General features: G+C 32.8%; 1 long non-coding RNA gene across 1 annotated transcript; it reads left to right on the plus strand.

Moving 5' to 3' along the window:
- Positions 1–2,896: 2,896 nt before the first annotated feature.
- On the plus strand, positions 2,897–17,900 carry LOC130446257 (uncharacterized). The gene is made up of 2 exons (XR_008910123.1): positions 2,897–10,782; positions 11,757–17,900. It is a non-coding gene; the product is annotated as an uncharacterized LOC130446257 (long non-coding RNA).
- The last annotated feature ends 756 nt before the right edge of the window (positions 17,901–18,656 follow it).

Here is an 18,656-nt window from a genome sequence, read left to right on the forward strand (position 1 = left end):
AAAACAGCTCCGAAAGCCGGTTTTAAAGTTTCGGTGATGTGTTTCAACACCTGTGACCAGCTTCTACAATATCTTGGATTGATATTAAGTACATTACAAGTATCCGGTTCGTCTAATAGATATACCTTTATCCTTTTCATTTTTCCATAAACGGGTTCTGTTAAATCTAATTTCTGGCATTCTTTGTTGTAGGTCATCGTTCTTTTCCACTGAGGATTTTGAGATTTCAACGTATTTTCTATATAATCATTGTTTTATAACTTATAATTTTCGCGCGGAATGCATTTGGATGAATTTAATTTGTTGTTTTATGTATTGTCAAAATTACATGATATGTCAAATGTATTTGTTCGTTTCATACGATATAAATATAGAACAGTGCTTAGTGTAGGGGGAGTAATATGACAAATAACGATAAGAAGAATCAAAATTTCGGTATATAGTATCAATTAAAATAAATAATAACATTTTTTTGATCAAAAACATCAATTTTATTTTCCCTCGGTATAATACTTCAAGCCAGACCGGCCCTTAGAAGGTTAATGACAATGACAAGATGCGCAGTTGACAAGTGACGTCACCGGTTCTTAACAGCTGTGTGAGTCTTGATTAATTCGTTAGTTAGAAATATATTCGTTTGTATAGCCAGATCATCAAGGGATAACTCATAACTCATAACTCGAACATAATGTTAGTGAGGTTCTGTTTGACATAAAAATAAAAGCAAAACAAAAATGTAAACATAATGACGTAGTTGATGTTCTAGCAGCTGATCGTTGCGCATGTCACAAACCTTCTATTATTCTAGTAACCTTGGTTTTATGTAGTTTTTAATTATACTTAAGTGGTCGGAGTATCCGTGAATATTTTCGAGGAAATTCAATATTTGATCTAATCCGGGACGAAAACAGGGATGTGTTCAGCGATAGCCTGTCTTACGGATTCTATATGTGCTGCATCTTTTTTGTTTTTCAGAAAGTTCGTCGTGAACAATTCATTTGGTCTGCTGGTTTTAGCAGGTCTGCTAACCAATATTTTACTGTTAATAACGAATGAGCGGTCTCAGAGTAGAATCTAGTTCAACTTTTATATCGGTTGTGCTAAGGTTAAGTACTTTTTCTATGTTATAAATACACTGAAAACAAATACTAAACAACGTGGCGTCTTCAAATTTGAAACATATTTTTCAAGCAACTACCGTCATCTGTAGGTCACGTCAGGTACTTCTGGGACCATCTTCGTAAATATCCGGTTGCGAGATAACTTTGAGAAAGACAAAATATGTTTTGGTTGAATAATTTCTCTTAGAAGGATCAAATAATCCCGAATTTTTTCCTCATCAATTGCTTAGTGTTTTTTTTGGACATTATTGTTGAGTAAGAATCAGAAGTTTGACCAATTACATCTCTGTTGTTAGGAGCCTGAGTCCTCCAATTAGAATTTATCATTTGAAATACTATGTATACGGGGCTTTCGTACAAAAACATAAAACCGGCCTTTATTCATTAGAATTAATTGTCGAATATAACCTCAATGTTTTACATTTCTTTAGTTTCTCCTTCTTTATACACTGGCGAGCAAAAAATTGAAGTCACTTCAGAAATTGCGAATAATTTTTGAGTCAATATTGATAAAGATTAGTAGTAGCGTTAAAGCAAATTTTTTCCGAGATTTGACAGCTGTCATTAGCTGTCATGTCATTGAACATTCACATTTCCAGTTTACTGATGATTCTTTGAGTAAAACCTAACGATTGCAAAGTGTAGTGATTTAACAGGCCCATAATACCGTCAGATCCTATTGTTGGGGCAAGAATTTTTGCGCTGTTACAAGATGATCGAGGGGAAACGTAAAACTGTAAGAATTGTTGGTGCCAGTCTTTGTGGCGTGCGGAGGGTGTACCAGCGCTTTCTGAAGACTGGCCTGATCACTAGAAGACCATGGTCTGGGCGAAAAAAAGTTACCACTCAACGAGATGACCGTTTTGATGTCCTCAAATCAGTTGGAAAAAGAGAGAAATGTCAAGAAATGTTATAAGAAGACTTCATGCTTCTGGACTGTCATGCAGAAGAATGGCTACAGGTCCCCCGTTGCAACTCCAGCATCGGACTGCAAGATTGACATTTGCCAGATATCACGTTCGTTGGAATGATGATGACTGGAGCTGGGTATTGTTCTTAGAAGACCTGGGGACAGATATGCTGAAGTTTGCATTGACGAGCGTCTTCCATTTGGCGATGGGTCACTTATGGTTTGGGTGAGAATCACTGCACAAGCTCGTACAAAGTTGGTCTTCATAGAAAATGGCTCCCTAGCCTCTCAAAGGTACATTACGGAGGTGCTAGAAGGCCACGTTATGCCTTTTATAGTGATTATGGGGGAACGTGGGATTTTTATGCAAGATAATGCGAGACCACATACAACCAGAATTGTCAGGGAGTATCTGGATGAGGTAGAAATTAGGCGGTTTGATTGGCAAGCTCGCAGCCTAGACATGAATCCCATAGAACATGTCTGGGACGAGTTGGGATGACTGATCCGCAGACATACACCAGCACCAAGAACTGCCCAGGAGCTGAGAAGATTGCTGTTGCAGGAATGGGATAACATAGACCAGAATGTGATCCGCAACCGTTATTAGTGTCAAGTTTTTTTATTTTGTTCGCTTAAAAAAGCACATGGAAAGATGTACAGTTTCCGAATACTATATGAAAACGTAAAATTTCAATTTTGCTCGCCGAGTATGTTTTTGTTGATAAATTGCCTCGATTCTAAGTCTTTTGTGATTGAATTTAGTTTTCAAAATAGACAAAAGCTTGATGCTTCGACCTATTACGGTTTATAAAAATATTATCGAGAATATTGATAAAGTTTAAAAATAAAACAAAAGTTTTTTTTTGTAAAAATGCAGCTTTATTTTATAATAAAACAAAAAAATGTTAACAACAGTTGAAACATTGAATAATTGATATTATTTCTAATAGTTGACCAAGAGAGTAGCAATGCGCAATCAAAAGAGGCACTTCTCTACAATTATTTACAGTTTCTTAATTTTTTTTAAATCAACCAATTATAATTAAAATGTATGAATCAAAATATATAATTTTAATCCCATTAATTCAGGCAAACTATCACGTTTGTTTTTAAAGTGAAAAATTCTTAGTGAGATTACCAAATCAAATCGCTACACTAAGAAAAATAAATATTTCATCTTAATCATAAAACCATCGACGTTTGGAAAAGTCAATATATAAAGAATTAATAAACATGGCCACGCAGTCCCATCTTGTAGCCCTACATCTGTGATTCCACTTCACAATGAACGCAACAGCCCAATGATCAACGAACTTCATCTGCTATTTGCACGACAGTTCTAGTACAGAAATGAGACCTCACCGTTTTCCAAACCCCTTCCACCAGTACATCAGTGATCAACGCTGGTTGCGGCCAGAATGGTTGTCCTCTCTTCACAAGGTCAACTTTTTGTAGTTGAGGACATGAAGCAGATAGAATCCGTCGCAATTTTGAGTGTGGCCACACCTCAGTGTCAGGGCATCCTGAAATTTCTTTCAAAGTTTCTACTAATCAAATTTTCACGCTAGCTTTTTGTTTTTTCTCTTTGGTTTATTGCTTTTTATACAGTCAATTCTCAACTGAAAATGATGTACATTTAAGTTTGTAGTTGTAGGGTACTGTCAATTGTCACTTGTCAGTGAACTACCGCGTAATTTGAAATGGATACAGCATATTGGAATGAAAAATCATGTCTTTTATACGTTTTATAGCCTCCGGTGAAATAAATATTAACACTATGTAATAAAACAAGTTATTTCGGGGGAAAATACTCATATTGTTCCATTTTATTTATTGTCTCCTTGTGAAGCCTCTTTGATACCTTATTTTTCGAAGATTTGGTATTGGACCCTAATTAGAAGTTTTCTTTTTGATATTTATAATTATTATAATGGGAAAAACAACTAATTAAAGTAACGTGTGCATTTGTGCCTTTTATAATGAGATTAAATATTGAAATATTTTCATCAATATTAAAGTACGTTCAAGATTCAAATGTCTATGTGTCAAGAACAGTAAATATTTCCACTTCTTTATACAAACAAAACATTTGTCGCCCCTAGTTTAACACAATTAAGCTTGAAACATTTTGACTTCAGACCTGACTGATGCATCAATAAAGAAAATAAACTCGTTAATATGCTTCCAGCAGCAATTTGCTTTTGTCTCTGTGTCTTCTTTCCACCAACGAAAAATCAGTTTGAACAAGTGTAATGGATCAGCAAGACTAAAACAAGACGTTGAAACGAATCAATTCGAATTCATTTTTGAAAATGAATCAGTCAACGCAAACTAATGTAGACCAGGCTTTCACTGTTCCCGAACGTACCGAACTGATGATTATTTTTTAAAAAACGATGTTTTCACGTCAGTATCACTGAAGCAACCTGACTGATGCATCAATAAAGAAAATAAATTCGTTAATATGCTTCCAGCAGCCATTTGCTTTTGTCTCTGTGTCTTCTTTCCACCAACGAAAAATCAGTTTGAACAAGTGTAATGAATCAGCAAGACTAACACGAGACGTTGAAACGAATCAATTCGAATTCATTTTTGATAATGAATCAGTCAACGCAAACTAATGTAGACCAGGCTTTCACTTTCTCTGAACGTACCGAACTGATGATTATTTTTTAAAAAACGATGTTTTCACGTCAGTATCACTGAAGCAACCTGACTGATGCATCAATAAAGAAAATAAATTCGTTAATATGCTTCCAGCAGCCATTTGCTTTTGTCTCTGTGTCTTCTTTCCACCAACGAAAAATCAGTTTGAACAAGTGTAATGAATCAGCAAGACTAACACGAGACGTTGAAACGAATCAATTCGAATTCATTTTTGATAATGAATCAGTCAACGCAAACTAATGTAGACCAGGCTTTCACTTTCCCTGAACGTACCGAACTGATGATTATTTTTTAAAAAACGATGTTTTCACGTCAGTATCACTGAAGCAACCTGACTGATGCATCAATAAAGAAAATAAATTCGTTAATATGCTTCCAGCAGCCATTTGCTTTTGTCTCTGTGTCTTCTTTCCACCAACGAAAAATCAGTTTGAACAAGTGTAATGAATCAGCAAGACTAACACGAGACGTTGAAACGAATCAATTCGAATTCATTTTTGATAATGAATCAGTCAACGCAAACTAATGTAGACCAGGCTTTCACTTTCCCTGAACGTACCGAACTGATGATTATTTTTTAAAAAACGATGTTTTCACGTCAGTATCACTGAAGCAACCTGACTGATGCATCAATAAAGAAAATAAATTCGTTAATATGCTTCCAGCAGCCATTTGCTTTTGTCTCTGTGTCTTCTTTCCACCAACGAAAAATCAGTTTGAACAAGTGTAATGAATCAGCAAGACTAACACGAGACGTTGAAACGAATCAATTCGAATTCATTTTTGATAATGAATCAGTCAACGCAAACTAATGTAGACCAGGCTTTCACTTTCCCTGAACGTACCGAACTGATGATTATTTTTTAAAAAACGATGTTTTCACGTCAGTATCACTGAAGCAACCTGACTGATGCATCAATAAAGAAAATAAATTCGTTAATATGCTTCCAGCAGCCATTTGCTTTTGTCTCTGTGTCTTCTTTCCACCAACGAAAAATCAGTTTGAACAAGTGTAATGAATCAGCAAGACTAACACGAGACGTTGAAACGAATCAATTCGAATTCATTTTTGATAATGAATCAGTCAACGCAAACTAATGTAGACCAGGCTTTCACTTTCCCTGAACGTACCGAACTGATGATTATTTTTTAAAAAACGATGTTTTCACGTCAGTATCACTGAAGCAACCTGACTGATGCATCAATAAAGAAAATAAATTCGTTAATATGCTTCCAGCAGCAATTTGCTTTTGTCTCTGTGTCTTCTTTCCACCAACGAAAAATCAGTTTGAACAAGTGTAATGAATCAGCAAGACTAACACGAGACGTTGAAACGAATCAATTCGAATTCATTTTTGATAATGAATCAGTCAACGCAAACTAATGTAGACCAGGCTTTCACTTTCTCTGAACGTACCGAACTGATGATTATTTTTTAAAAAACGATGTTTTCACGTCAGTATCACTGAAGCAACCTGACTGATGCATCAATAAAGAAAATAAATTCGTTAATATGCTTCCAGCAGTCATTTGCTTTTGTCTCTGTGTCTTCTTTCCACCAACGAAAAATCAGTTTGAACAAGTGTAATGAATCAGCAAGACTAAAACAAGACGTTGAAACGAATCAATTCGAATTCATTTTTGATAATGAATCAGTCAACGCAAACTAATGTAGACCAGGCTTTCACTGTTCCCGAACGTACCGAACTGATGATTATTTTTTAAAAAACGATGTTTTCACGTCAGTATCACTGAAGCAACCTGACTGATGCATCAATAAAGAAAATAAATTCGTTAATATGCTTCCAGCAGCCATTTGCTTTTGTCTCTGTGTCTTCTTTCCACCAACGAAAAATCAGTTTGAACAAGTGTAATGAATCAGCAAGACTAAAACAAGACGTTGAAACGAATCAATTCGAATTCATTTTTGATAATGAATCAGTCAACGCAAACTAATGTAGACCAGGCTTTCACTTTCCCTGAACGTACCGAACTGAACAATATGACTGACTAGTAGAAACCCCGCTTAAGATAATATATTATTCCAATTAAGTTTATTTAATTACTTATTATAGTTTGGTAGAATGTTTATGAAAAGAAAAGCGATAGGAAGCCAATGATGAATCCGGAAGCAAAGATTAGAATAGTTACTTACTTCTAGCAACAAAAGAAATTGATAAAAGAATTTACAAGGACCAGAAAATATTTAAAGTGAAAGTGATTCAAACAAGTGAAAGTTATATCCAAATAATCAAATCATTTAACTTTTTCTTGAGACATTTACAGACGAATCTGTTATGGAATCGATAATGGAAAATTAGTTATCCGTGCTGGAAACTGTTACAAATATCGTTTTTGTTAAATCAATTAGCTTCTCTCGTTAAAGTCTACTTAAACATACTCTAGACACGATAACAGCATGAGCACTTTCGGTAAAAATATAACAAAACTTTTCACAGAACTGCAAGATAATATACTCTATGTGAATGTAACTATAATTTTACAACTAAATTCAAGGTTCGTTTAAGACAAATGGAATTTTGTAAACTTGTTTCAGTGCTCGGTGTATTAATATTCGGATTTGTTGTTTTTATACACTTATTCGAATATAAATATTTCTCATTTTGGAGAATTAAAATATAATTCTGTCACTTAAAAAATATTTATCTTAAAGAAACCTTTTCGTTTTTCTATAACTTTCATATATTTCTTTAAAACTACATGTCATATTGTAAGAAAGCATCTCGTAATTTATATTTTTTTCAGTCTATACTAGGATTTCATCATGGCGAAAATTAAAAGAATGATATAATTGATATCGGTTTTTATTTACATTCTAATTTCCAAATAATAGCGTGAAATGTTGCAACGTGAAAATCTACTGCTATAATCATATTGAAACTGATAATTATTTTGAGCTTGTACAATTGTATTTGTACGAGGGTGAATCAAATATAAACGAGACTTTTGGACCTGCGCGCGCAATAGTGTTCCGCTGTTAGGTTGGTTTGTCAGGAGTGGGGGAAGCACGTGACTCATCATCATAGACTCGCTCAGTGTCCATCGTTACGATGTCCGAGCAGGAGGTACCTCCCTCTATTGCGCAACGTATTGTTATAAAGTTTTTAGCTGCAGAAGGTGTAAAACCGGCCGAAATCTTGAGAAGATTGACTGCACAGTTCGGGGAAAAGACGCTGTCGCGAGCTAGAGTGTTTGCTTGGCATAAACAGTTCGTGGAGGGCCATGAACGTATTGAAAATGAGAGCCATGACCGCAGACCCCGCACCAGCATTACAGCGGGCAACATCGACAGTGTTCGTCAACTTGTTGAAGGTGACAGGCGTCTAACAACTTCGGATATTGCAATTGCGATATGCAAGACTTGCATATCGCCGCAAAAGACGACACCTTCCAATGAGAAAAGTGATTCTCCTCCATGACAATGCTCGCCCCCATACGGCAGCCCTGACAGTACAAAAATTGGAGCAACTGGGTTGGGAGACACTGGAACACCCTCCATACAGTCCAGACCTGTCTCCCTGCGACTTCCATGTCTTTGGTCCTCTCAAGGAAGCTTTGGGAGGGCAAAAATTCCACAGCGATAATGAGGTTGAGGCATATGTGCGCCATTGGCTACAAACACGACCTGACTCTTTTTACCTGGAAGGAATTAAAAAATTACCTATACGTTGGGAAAAATGTGTTTCTAAATCAGGAGATTATGTAGAAAAATAAACTATGATTGTTTGGGCGTTTAAAATCAAAATAAATATTTTAAAAAATAAGTCTTGTTTATATTTGATTCACCCTCGTAGGTTACCTCAAACATACCATTGTTTTCCATATAATCTATATAGAAATGTGTTTTCCTACGACCACTTATGAAAATGATAGATCGCACACTCATTTTTACATAAGAAAGTAGCTTATTTCACATATGTACTAAAAAATAACAAAACATACATGTATTGAAATGCTTCTTTTCCTTATGTTATATATGGTCTCGAACTATAGAGGGAATACGCGAATACAATATGAATCTGGCTGGGTGCCCGAAGGCAAAAGGCCAAATTTAAGAAGACTGAAGAAGTAGACAATATAATTTTTTGAGGTTATATTAGTTCTTACGATCACAAGAAAGTAGCTTATTTCACACAATTTTAGTAAAGACAGGAGCAGATTTTGATGCATTAAAACGCCACTTCATATTTAACTTTTATAACGTCTCAAAAAAAAGTAAAACAAAATTATTAATTTAGTTCTTGTTAGGTATCTAATATAGTTACAAAAAATTTATTGTTGTATTGGTTCTTTTTATGTTCTCTAGTTATAAAACATTTCATAATAATTCTTTTCATTTTTGTCATCTCTACTATTACAAAATAAAATATATTTTTTAGGATATTTTAACTCTAATTAACTTTCTTATTTAAAAAATACGTTTTTATGAAGAATTTTTTACGTGGTCGTAGGAAAAATAATGTAGACAACTCGTTAGAAAGTGTATTTCGCACTCGCTGCTACGCGGTTCGTGCAAAACAGTAACTTTCCAAACTCGTTTGTGATATTGCTGAAATTATTAACTATTATTTATTCATTGTCTCTCACTCTGCAACATTCCGTATAATAATGGAATAAAAAACGAGATTTCATTGGTGAGAGTTCACTTACTAAAAACAGTTTTATAACAAATATAAGTTGAATATTTTGAATACGTTATTTTTTGCTTATAAATCTAATAACTGGTAAAACCTCTACACTACTCGCGGAGTTAACCGAAGTTAACCGAAAAAATTAGCGTAGTGACAGCTTCTTGTAACCTCGCTTAGTTTCTTACATTGTCAAACTATGTGCGAAGGACCCGAAGTGAAACGAAGTTCGAACACGAAGCGTGTGATAGCACATCTATCGATGATCGTTAGTTTGTGTCAACTGTCAAATTTTATTTGTTGCCGTGTCCAAAATACAATATACTCAATAATAAATTGAATACAAAATACGAATACTACAAAACTACTTATTTGTAACTATACTTTTTGGTATAGATGTAGAGGTACACTATGATTGATTAGAGGAAACTTATATATTGCAGTGGACTGTAACACTTAATTTTTTAACATAAAATTGATTCTCCGGTACACACCTACTTCGTTGATCATTTATGGTAAACTGAACTTTTATTTTAAGCGCTGTTGCCGCTTTTACATACAATGTTTAATATACACCAACAAACCTTCTTAAGCATTTTTATAGTCTTCTTTATTGAGTAATAAAGTATATTTTGTACTTATTTCTACATCCAATAATGTAAGAAAATATTATTTGAGCAGCCCAGTTCTGATTTTATTTCAAAAACAAGAAGGTAAATCTAAATAACTGTCTATTTAACCACGATAAAGAATATGCATATATGTTTTTATATTTTTAATTAACTTTTTACATAGCAACAATAACAAAAAATATCAAAATAATTTTTAAAGTATCAGTAAAATTTGGCTTGTATTGAACGCGGTTATTTTTCGCGAACTTAGGATGACGTCCACTATTTATTTACCTCAAGAGTGACAGTTCCTTTATACAATTTCAGGTTATGATATCGATAAAATTTATGGAAAAAATGGAGAGTGCTTTCATTAAAACCTTTTTGTATAAATCTTGTTAAATCGTGAGATCTGGCATCCCTGTCTGCATGACTGAGTTTATTGCGAGGTAGTACGAGTATGAGGACACACACTTCCGACTCCGTCCGAGCGAGTATTGTAGTGGGTGCCTGACAATTTCGAACCTAACCACAACTATTTACAACAAAACAGAAGTAGCCTCAAAATCTTATTTTGAGATTAAAACATGTCAAAATTTTTAAGTGCTTGAAACATAAGATTATAATCCTAGAACTTGTATAGTGTTAATAAAACCAAACATGAACCATAAATAGATAAAACCAAACACAAACAATAAATAGATAGGAAGTCGGATAGTCACTGAAAAATATGCCGAATAACCCTGATAGCTGAGGTCTTTCCAACATTAATAATAAGAAGAATAGTCAAACTTTAGTATTTTCATATCATATTAGTTCAGGTATGTAAAAAGACAAATAAATAAAATAATAAAAATATATTGAGTTTTGCTTTAAAGTGATGATCAAATTTATTGATCGAATTCGTTAAATTTTATTTAGGTACGATACGATTGGATGGGTGGAATTATGTAAATAAGGTCAAATGTAGCAAAAAAATACCCAATTTAGCTGTGTTTTTATCAGTTATTGTGACTTATTTTCAAAATTGAAGAAATATCTTCAGTCTGGTATTTTTGAAACCATGGTTTATTCATTTTGCAAGTGAATAAACTTGATATGACCATAATAACATAAATTTTATTTAAAAATTGGTTTACTTTCTTTCTTATTTTATATATAAATACTGCTTTAAGTAAGTTTATCATTAAAAACCAATAAAACTCGATAATCTTATTTTATTCCACTGTATTATGATTTTACTAAAAAACACGCATAATATTCTTATCTTACTTCAGTCAACTACTTTTAAAAAATCACTGTACAGTATTTAAAACAAGTATCACTCATCAAATCCAAGATCATTATAAATTCAACTATCTCTTAATAATTGCACTACAATTATATCAATTCAGATGATTTTTGATTTTGTTTAGTTCTTAACAGATGACTAAAAATTGATTATAAACAGCTTGTTGTATTTTCCTCATTATAAACAGAACTTTTATTATTTTGATTTTATTGATGTATTATTCATTGTTAACAAGACAACTAATTGTTAAATATCAAAATTTAAGATGACTCCAGCGCCTAGCCAATGAAAACCCCAGGGACAAAGAAAACTTTTTAAATGCGAATATAACATGTTTATATAGTTTATAATATTTTTAACAACAGTATTTTTCCCATAAAACATTTCCTATTAATCGTTTAATAATCTCGTATTGCATGTAATAACCCCTTGTCAATTTTAAATAATAATAATCATTATTTCTCCCAATTAATGTTTTATTACTTTTGTTATAATAAATTTTAGCCACCTGGAAGCTTAGAACATGTAAGTTTTTAGTATGATTTGTGAAACAGCAAGAATTTAGCAAGATTTAACAGCTTAGTAATAAGGATTATGACAGTTATTGCAAATGGGAACAATGTGTCCATTTTTGAAGTTTTGTTCATCATTTTCACAAGGAATAACATCTTATAAGAATCCCTAGATGATTGTAATTTTTGTTTTGTTTCGTAATTGATATAATAATAACTTTTAGAACCAGAGAAATCAATGGAATCCTTAAGGTATGTTTTAAGTTAAGAGCATATATTAAACACCATATATGGAGTCAACATATTTCGAAAGCCGAAAGAATGCTGTCAATTCATGTATATTTAGGAATACAGACAGAAAGATTTTTAATAATATGTTGGGGAAACCGAGGAGGGTGATGACAAATTTGACACATACATATATTTTTGTAATATGAACAAAACGCGTTTTTTTGCATAAAAGTACTTTAATTATCATTTAAAATAAAAGTAAGAAACAATAACATGAAGTATTAGATATCAAGATAACAAACATTCTGATCTAATCTGACAAACAGTTACTTATGACAGATGTATTGCAGGGCAATCTTCGTGAGATCAGCCTTTACTTTCCAAGCACTGAACCCACTTCTCATTTGGTCTGCTATGGAATTTAAGGCAGCACAAGCAATAATAAGCATTTTCTTCTGTATATTCTGCACTTTTCTTGTTAGTCACCTCCTTGGCTTTCTTCAGTTTCTTATTTTCTTCATTTAAAACACGCCTTTTCACACATTTTAACTTTCTACTGGCTTCTACGGAAGCTAATATTTTGTATGTGTAGTCTTGCTGATTCTGGTGAGAACTTATTAGAAGTGGCAAGAGGAGAACGAGCTGTAGACTTGGAGGCAAAGGATTCTGCATGTTAAATGTGGATTGCTAGATATCGCGGCTTGATCTGTGGGTTTAACTGGAGTAAGGGCTCTTGCTTCATTTTTTTGAACTGTAGCAATAGTACGATTTGGAGTAAATGGTTTACATTGACCGTAGTTTCTTGAACATTTGATGATTGTTCTTGTTCTGGATTGGGCAAACATTTTAATGCCAATAACATTTATTTAGCTTAAAACTTCAGAAACGACTGAATGTAGGCAAAAGTAGTCTTTTATATTCGATTTTTTTTCCATACAAACGTCGTACTTGGACAACCGCTTGCCTCTGGCGCGTACTGCGTCAATTAAATAAACAATTGCACGGTGTTGCCAGCTCGCTAATGGTCATAGGTTTCAACAAATTGTCTTTGATACAACTCTTCTCCGTCACAACCCACCTCGGTCTCCCTCTACTATTTTTGAAAAAAGTACAGTAGTGATAATTGTATTGGAATAGTCAAAAAGGAACCGCTCAATCCTGAAATTGGATTTACGCCAATTTTTCTGAAACTTGGGACAATGACAGTTTGAAGCAAGCTGATGAAAAGTCTTAATGAATATGAAGAGATTCTCTTGCTGTGGACGCTGATAGGATTCAACCCAAATGTAAGTGAGACTTTTGATTGGTTTGTTTCAAATTATCATTATGCCACGTTTCAGAAAAAAATTGGTCAGATCCATTGAGTCTTTTGATGTGAAACAACACCTGCTAGGTATATCTTGCTATATCCATGTGAACTACACTGATTAAAATCATCTAAATAAGCTTCTCGAACTGAATCAACGTCGGACTTAGATCATTTTTATAACAAAAACATTGCAAGCACACAAACAGCTAACAAGTTGATAATTTTTTAAATTAAATTTACTATTAAGTCTTACATTCAAGAACTAAAAGAAATGTAGACCATTTTCAGATATCCATATTGTAGATCACAGCTAATGTGAAGAATCTCCTTCTTTAAATATACTTTTTTTACTTATTTAAGTGTCGTATCAATCACTTATCTTGTTTCTTATTGGAATAAAACGTAAAACAAGAAAAAACTAATAATAACATTCAAATGGTTATCAAGTGAATGACATGACAATTTGCTAGTCTCCATGAAAAGCAACCAGGGAAATAATATAAAAAGTAGAAAAATTCATGGCAGGCGAAAAACTAAAAGCATCATTTCAAACATAATTTGTAAGAGTTTTTTTTTGTCAATTTACAATTTTGAGATTCAAATGGACTTTTCTATTCAGTATCATTATTGTCTATCATATTCTCGATACATCAATTCTAAAATAAAAAAGTGTAATCAATTATTTACCCCAACTGATTCCATATTTAAACATCTCGCATCCCAGAATGCGGTTTCCGAACAGACCAGATTTTAATACTACACCAGATGCTTGAGAAGTGCTTCAAGTACAACATCGATACCTTTCACATTTTCATCGATTTTGAGACGACATATTCAAGACCAAAATTCTACCAGGATATGAATGAACTACACCAAAAACTTTAATTGAATTCTAGTCGAAATCTAAGATCAATTCGAGATAACATTAGTAGAAGACGCGATGACGTGTCTCCTGTTCAACATAGCACTGGAAATAGTAGTTCGAGATGAGGAACTCGACACCAGAGGTACATTCTTTAATAAATCACCGCAGGTGCTTGTCTACGCTGTCCTATCTCTAAGCCCTAAGAAAAGCAAAAGGAACTTTTGTAAATTTTGGGAACGCCGCAGAGAATATGGAACTAAAAATCAATACGAATAAGACAACAACAGTAGTAGTGAAGTAGAACAAAACTACAATAAACACAAGACAACCCATAAAAGCATTGATTCCAAAAGAAGTACACAATGAAATAAAATTACGAAAAAACACCTAATAACCGACAAAATTCTGAAATAATTGCCTCAAAAATGTACATTTACAATGCAATTATGAGATTCGGATACTGGCCAAATGAAGCTAAAGCCAAATGAAGCTGCACAAATCATATTAATCGGTAAACCAGGCAAAGACCCAACCAACGTGTCATCTTACCGTCCAATAAGCCTTCTACCTAAAATGTCCAAACTCCTTGTAAAATCGAAAGAATGAAGTGCTAGAAATACGGTTCCAAATATTACGATTGCTATGTTATTTTGGACTTGAGCAAAACGAGTCTCTCAAGAAGTAAAAAAAACAAAAAATATAAGACGTTAATTGTACCAGTTTAAATCCATAGATAGCCTGGACTCGAAAAAAAGAAACGATTGAGTCGTTACTTCTTCGAGAGAAATATAGTGATAAAAATTTACGGAGCTATCCAAGGAAATATCGTCTGGAGACGTAGGAATTCTACAACAATCAAGATGGGCAGGACATGTAGAAGGCATCTACAACAAAAACGAACTTCAAGGTCATACCAACGGGTAGTAGAGGCACGGGGAGATCAAGGCTAAGATGGAGAGACGAGGTCTCTGAATATGCTACAAAGATTGGTGCAGTGAATTGGATGGTCCTTGTAAGGCACCGGAGTCCGAGGCTAGAGAAAGTCGAGCCCCACGTGTAGGGCTGTAGTACTACTGGCTCCATATTTATAATTCCACAGTACTGTCTCCAGTCAGAGGCGTAGAGTGGATTGTTTTCGTTCCATTTATAGGGGATTTGTGTATGTTATGAAAAAGTTACGAAAAAATATTTAGATGACCAAAATAAACACATTTTTAAAGAAAGAATAAGCCACAGGATTGCAAACATCCAAAAATCGCAAAATATTTTATGTCGTTGTTTCTAGAAGCCGATAACACGAATAAATTAGGTCGAAATGAGTACTAGTTCATTTATCATGATAATTTCTCTAATTTTGTTTAATATTTCCCTGTTTTATTAGAGAAGAAAGCGCATCTCGGCAATGTATCCTGCAGATGTATACATCGGATTCATCTATAAATGAAATACTTAGGCCTAATCTACTTTTCTTAATATTTCTAAATACCCAATGTATTTTCTCTGCAGGAACGTGCCTTTTCTTAACATAGAGCCTTTATCTGTCCAATTTTTTTCTCTCTAAAACCACGGTTCTTGGTTTTATACTCAAAATAAGTTGGAATCTTATTTATCCTACTTATGATTTGTTTAAAAAAATAAATTATTTGGGTTGAAGATATTCACTTTAATAAATAGAAAAATAGTAGATTTTTTTTTGAAATATACTGAGCTACGATTATCACCAGATTTGAACGTAACAGGTGACTTTTAAAAATTATAGTGCTTACGCAAAACCAGTAGACGTATAATGAATAAAATAGTTATGAGATTATCTTAATTTGTATTTGTGCTAATAACTTCAATTTTACATTCAAAATTTTAACGTTTTTCTAACCTATGTAAATTTTTAAACCCTTTATAAGCGGTTCAAAAAATTTTATAAAAACTGTGTAATTATATAGACAAAGGATACATTACATGGGAAAAGAAGAATATCGTTAAAATTAAGTTACCTAAGATAACAGTTGATCTACGTCAAAATGACGGCCGTGTGGTAAACAATAGATTTTTTCGTAGGTACTCGAGTTAGCTTTTAATGGGTTTTCTAGTAGTGAGTATGGTGTTTTTTGCTTTATGGTGTTACAAGGACATCGTAGATAATTTTTATATGTGTTTTAGTGCAATTAATACAACGGAAACTAAGTTTTCAAAGGGATAGTCCTGTTCATTTTCCACCAGTTTCCAATATACTTCTTTTTAACCTACACAAAGCACAATACTGCTTAGGCGAAAAAAGAGAACGAGCAACGTTTCCGGAAAGAAATTTCGCACTTCTTCAAATAGCAACTCCTAAAACAATGAAACCGGGAATCTAAAATCCAGCAAATAACTTCACAAATCAAACAGAAACTTACGGCAAAAGCATTTGTTTACCCCACGGCGGCCATATTAAAATGGGCATTGCAACAGTTCGTTAGATTGCTCAATATGTGACAAATATATTTCAAAGTGAAATTTTATATCAAAATTAATCTTAATATTGCTTATACTTTTTTATTACTAATATTTTTCGTTCTGTTTGTAGATATGTTTCAATATTATTTTCGAATGATATTGCTAAAAAGTAGGATAAGTATGAGATTCCAACAAAGAAATAAGTGTGAAGATATTTTGATAATTATTTACTGTTTTGCAGGTGAATTTACCTAATATTTGAATGGTCTCCTATGAATTCAATTTAAGCCGAATTGTTTTTAACGAAATTTTAGATATGTCTTGTTTTTTTTTTGTTTGTAATTTTCGTAAAACGTAAAGCAAAGACAAAACCACCTCTATGTCTTTAACTTTTAGTTTTTTTTTTGATATATTTCACACAAATTTCTTCGAACTAAACAAAGCGAAAGTAAATATTAGCTGTATTTTTTCAATTTCTGTAATTAATTGTTTAAAGCTAATATGTTTACAATGTGTGCGAGTTTTCTAATTTCATTGCATCATTTTTAGTACATTTTCGTTTTTATATAAAATGTAAGTATTTTTTTTTTTTTTTTGTATATACAATACAAATTGATTGGGAGTATGATTGGCTGTAGAAAGATAAATATTGTGTCAGGATTGTGTTCTATTATTTATTTTTATAACCTGTACCAAATCTTTTGAGAATTTAGTACAAGAATTGTGCAATTTTGGTTATTGCAATGGGGTTTTGGTATACAAAGCTCCTACTACTTTTTAAATAGATTTATTGTACAATTGATATTTTTGATCGGGATAAACAAATCGTTTTTGATTTCCATGTTACAATAAGGATGATCCTTTTTTGCTCACCAGTTGATGCTATTGTACAGTAAGGTCCCATTAGTTGTCGAGATACTCGTGTGAAAATATATAATATTGTTAAGAACAAGTTCGCGAAATGGTTCCCTAAGCCGGCCCTGTCCAGCTACTATGGAATTTTAAATATTCGGCGAATCCGCGCGGCGTTTTTTTTCACATTTTTTATAAATGTTTGATGTTCATTTCTATATAATTGTTATTGTAGCAAGCGGTTTATTTACATTATTTCTTCTGAATAATTTCTAGGAAAGTCTATTCATTTATTTCTTTTTGTTCTAGAAGAATTCTAGTAGAAATTTATTTAGGTATAGAAATCAGTTGTGTAAATGCAGTTAGTTCAGTTTTAAATAAATTTAAGTGAATTATTATTAAGTTAAGTGTTTTGTATAGTGTGTAAATAAAGTAAGAACGCGAGAGACAGTGTTTATTAATTCACCTCTCGAATAGAAAGAAAATTATTGAGCTTGCCTTAGTATGTAAAAAGACTATGAAAGATGAAATTATTTCTAATAATTTTTGAAAATATTTTATATGTTATAGTTGTTATATGTCAAAAAAAATTATACATTTAAAAAATATTGTTTACTAAAACTCTTTATTAAATAATAGGGTCCTTGCAAACATTTTTTTATACCTTAACTACCGTTTAGTATATCGTTTTTAATCACACATCATTTTTTAATTTTTTTTAAACGGTATATTCATAAAAAAATGAATTTAAATGCCTAAATGACGCGCCAAAACGCATTTGTTGTCATATGATTGAGTGTGACGTAGAAAGTAAGTAGACAGACTTAAGTGAGGTTAGAAGTACAATTTTGTACAATACAAGATGACGTATCGTTGGGGCATACAAGAATGTACAAAAACTAGTATAAAAATACCAAATAAAGTCAAACCTGGCGATCCAGTATATGTTTGTGAAGACCATTCAATGTTTTATCTATTGGTATTTAAAAAATGTAAAACATGTTAAGATAATACAAATGTTTTACCATCGAAAGCTTTAATCAACACATAACCTTCAAAGCTATCATCTCTATGACTATATTTTAATAAAGTTGAAGCAAACAAATGTAGTACTTACGTATCTGCTTTTACTTTGTGCGATCTTGCTTCGATAAATCATATTTCGGCGATAATTTCAATTAGAATAGTCTTTGAAACCCTTA

The sequence above is a fragment of the Diorhabda sublineata genome, chromosome 7, assembly GCF_026230105.1.
Source record: "Diorhabda sublineata isolate icDioSubl1.1 chromosome 7, icDioSubl1.1, whole genome shotgun sequence".
In the NCBI taxonomy this organism is placed as follows: domain Eukaryota; kingdom Metazoa; phylum Arthropoda; class Insecta; order Coleoptera; family Chrysomelidae; genus Diorhabda; species Diorhabda sublineata.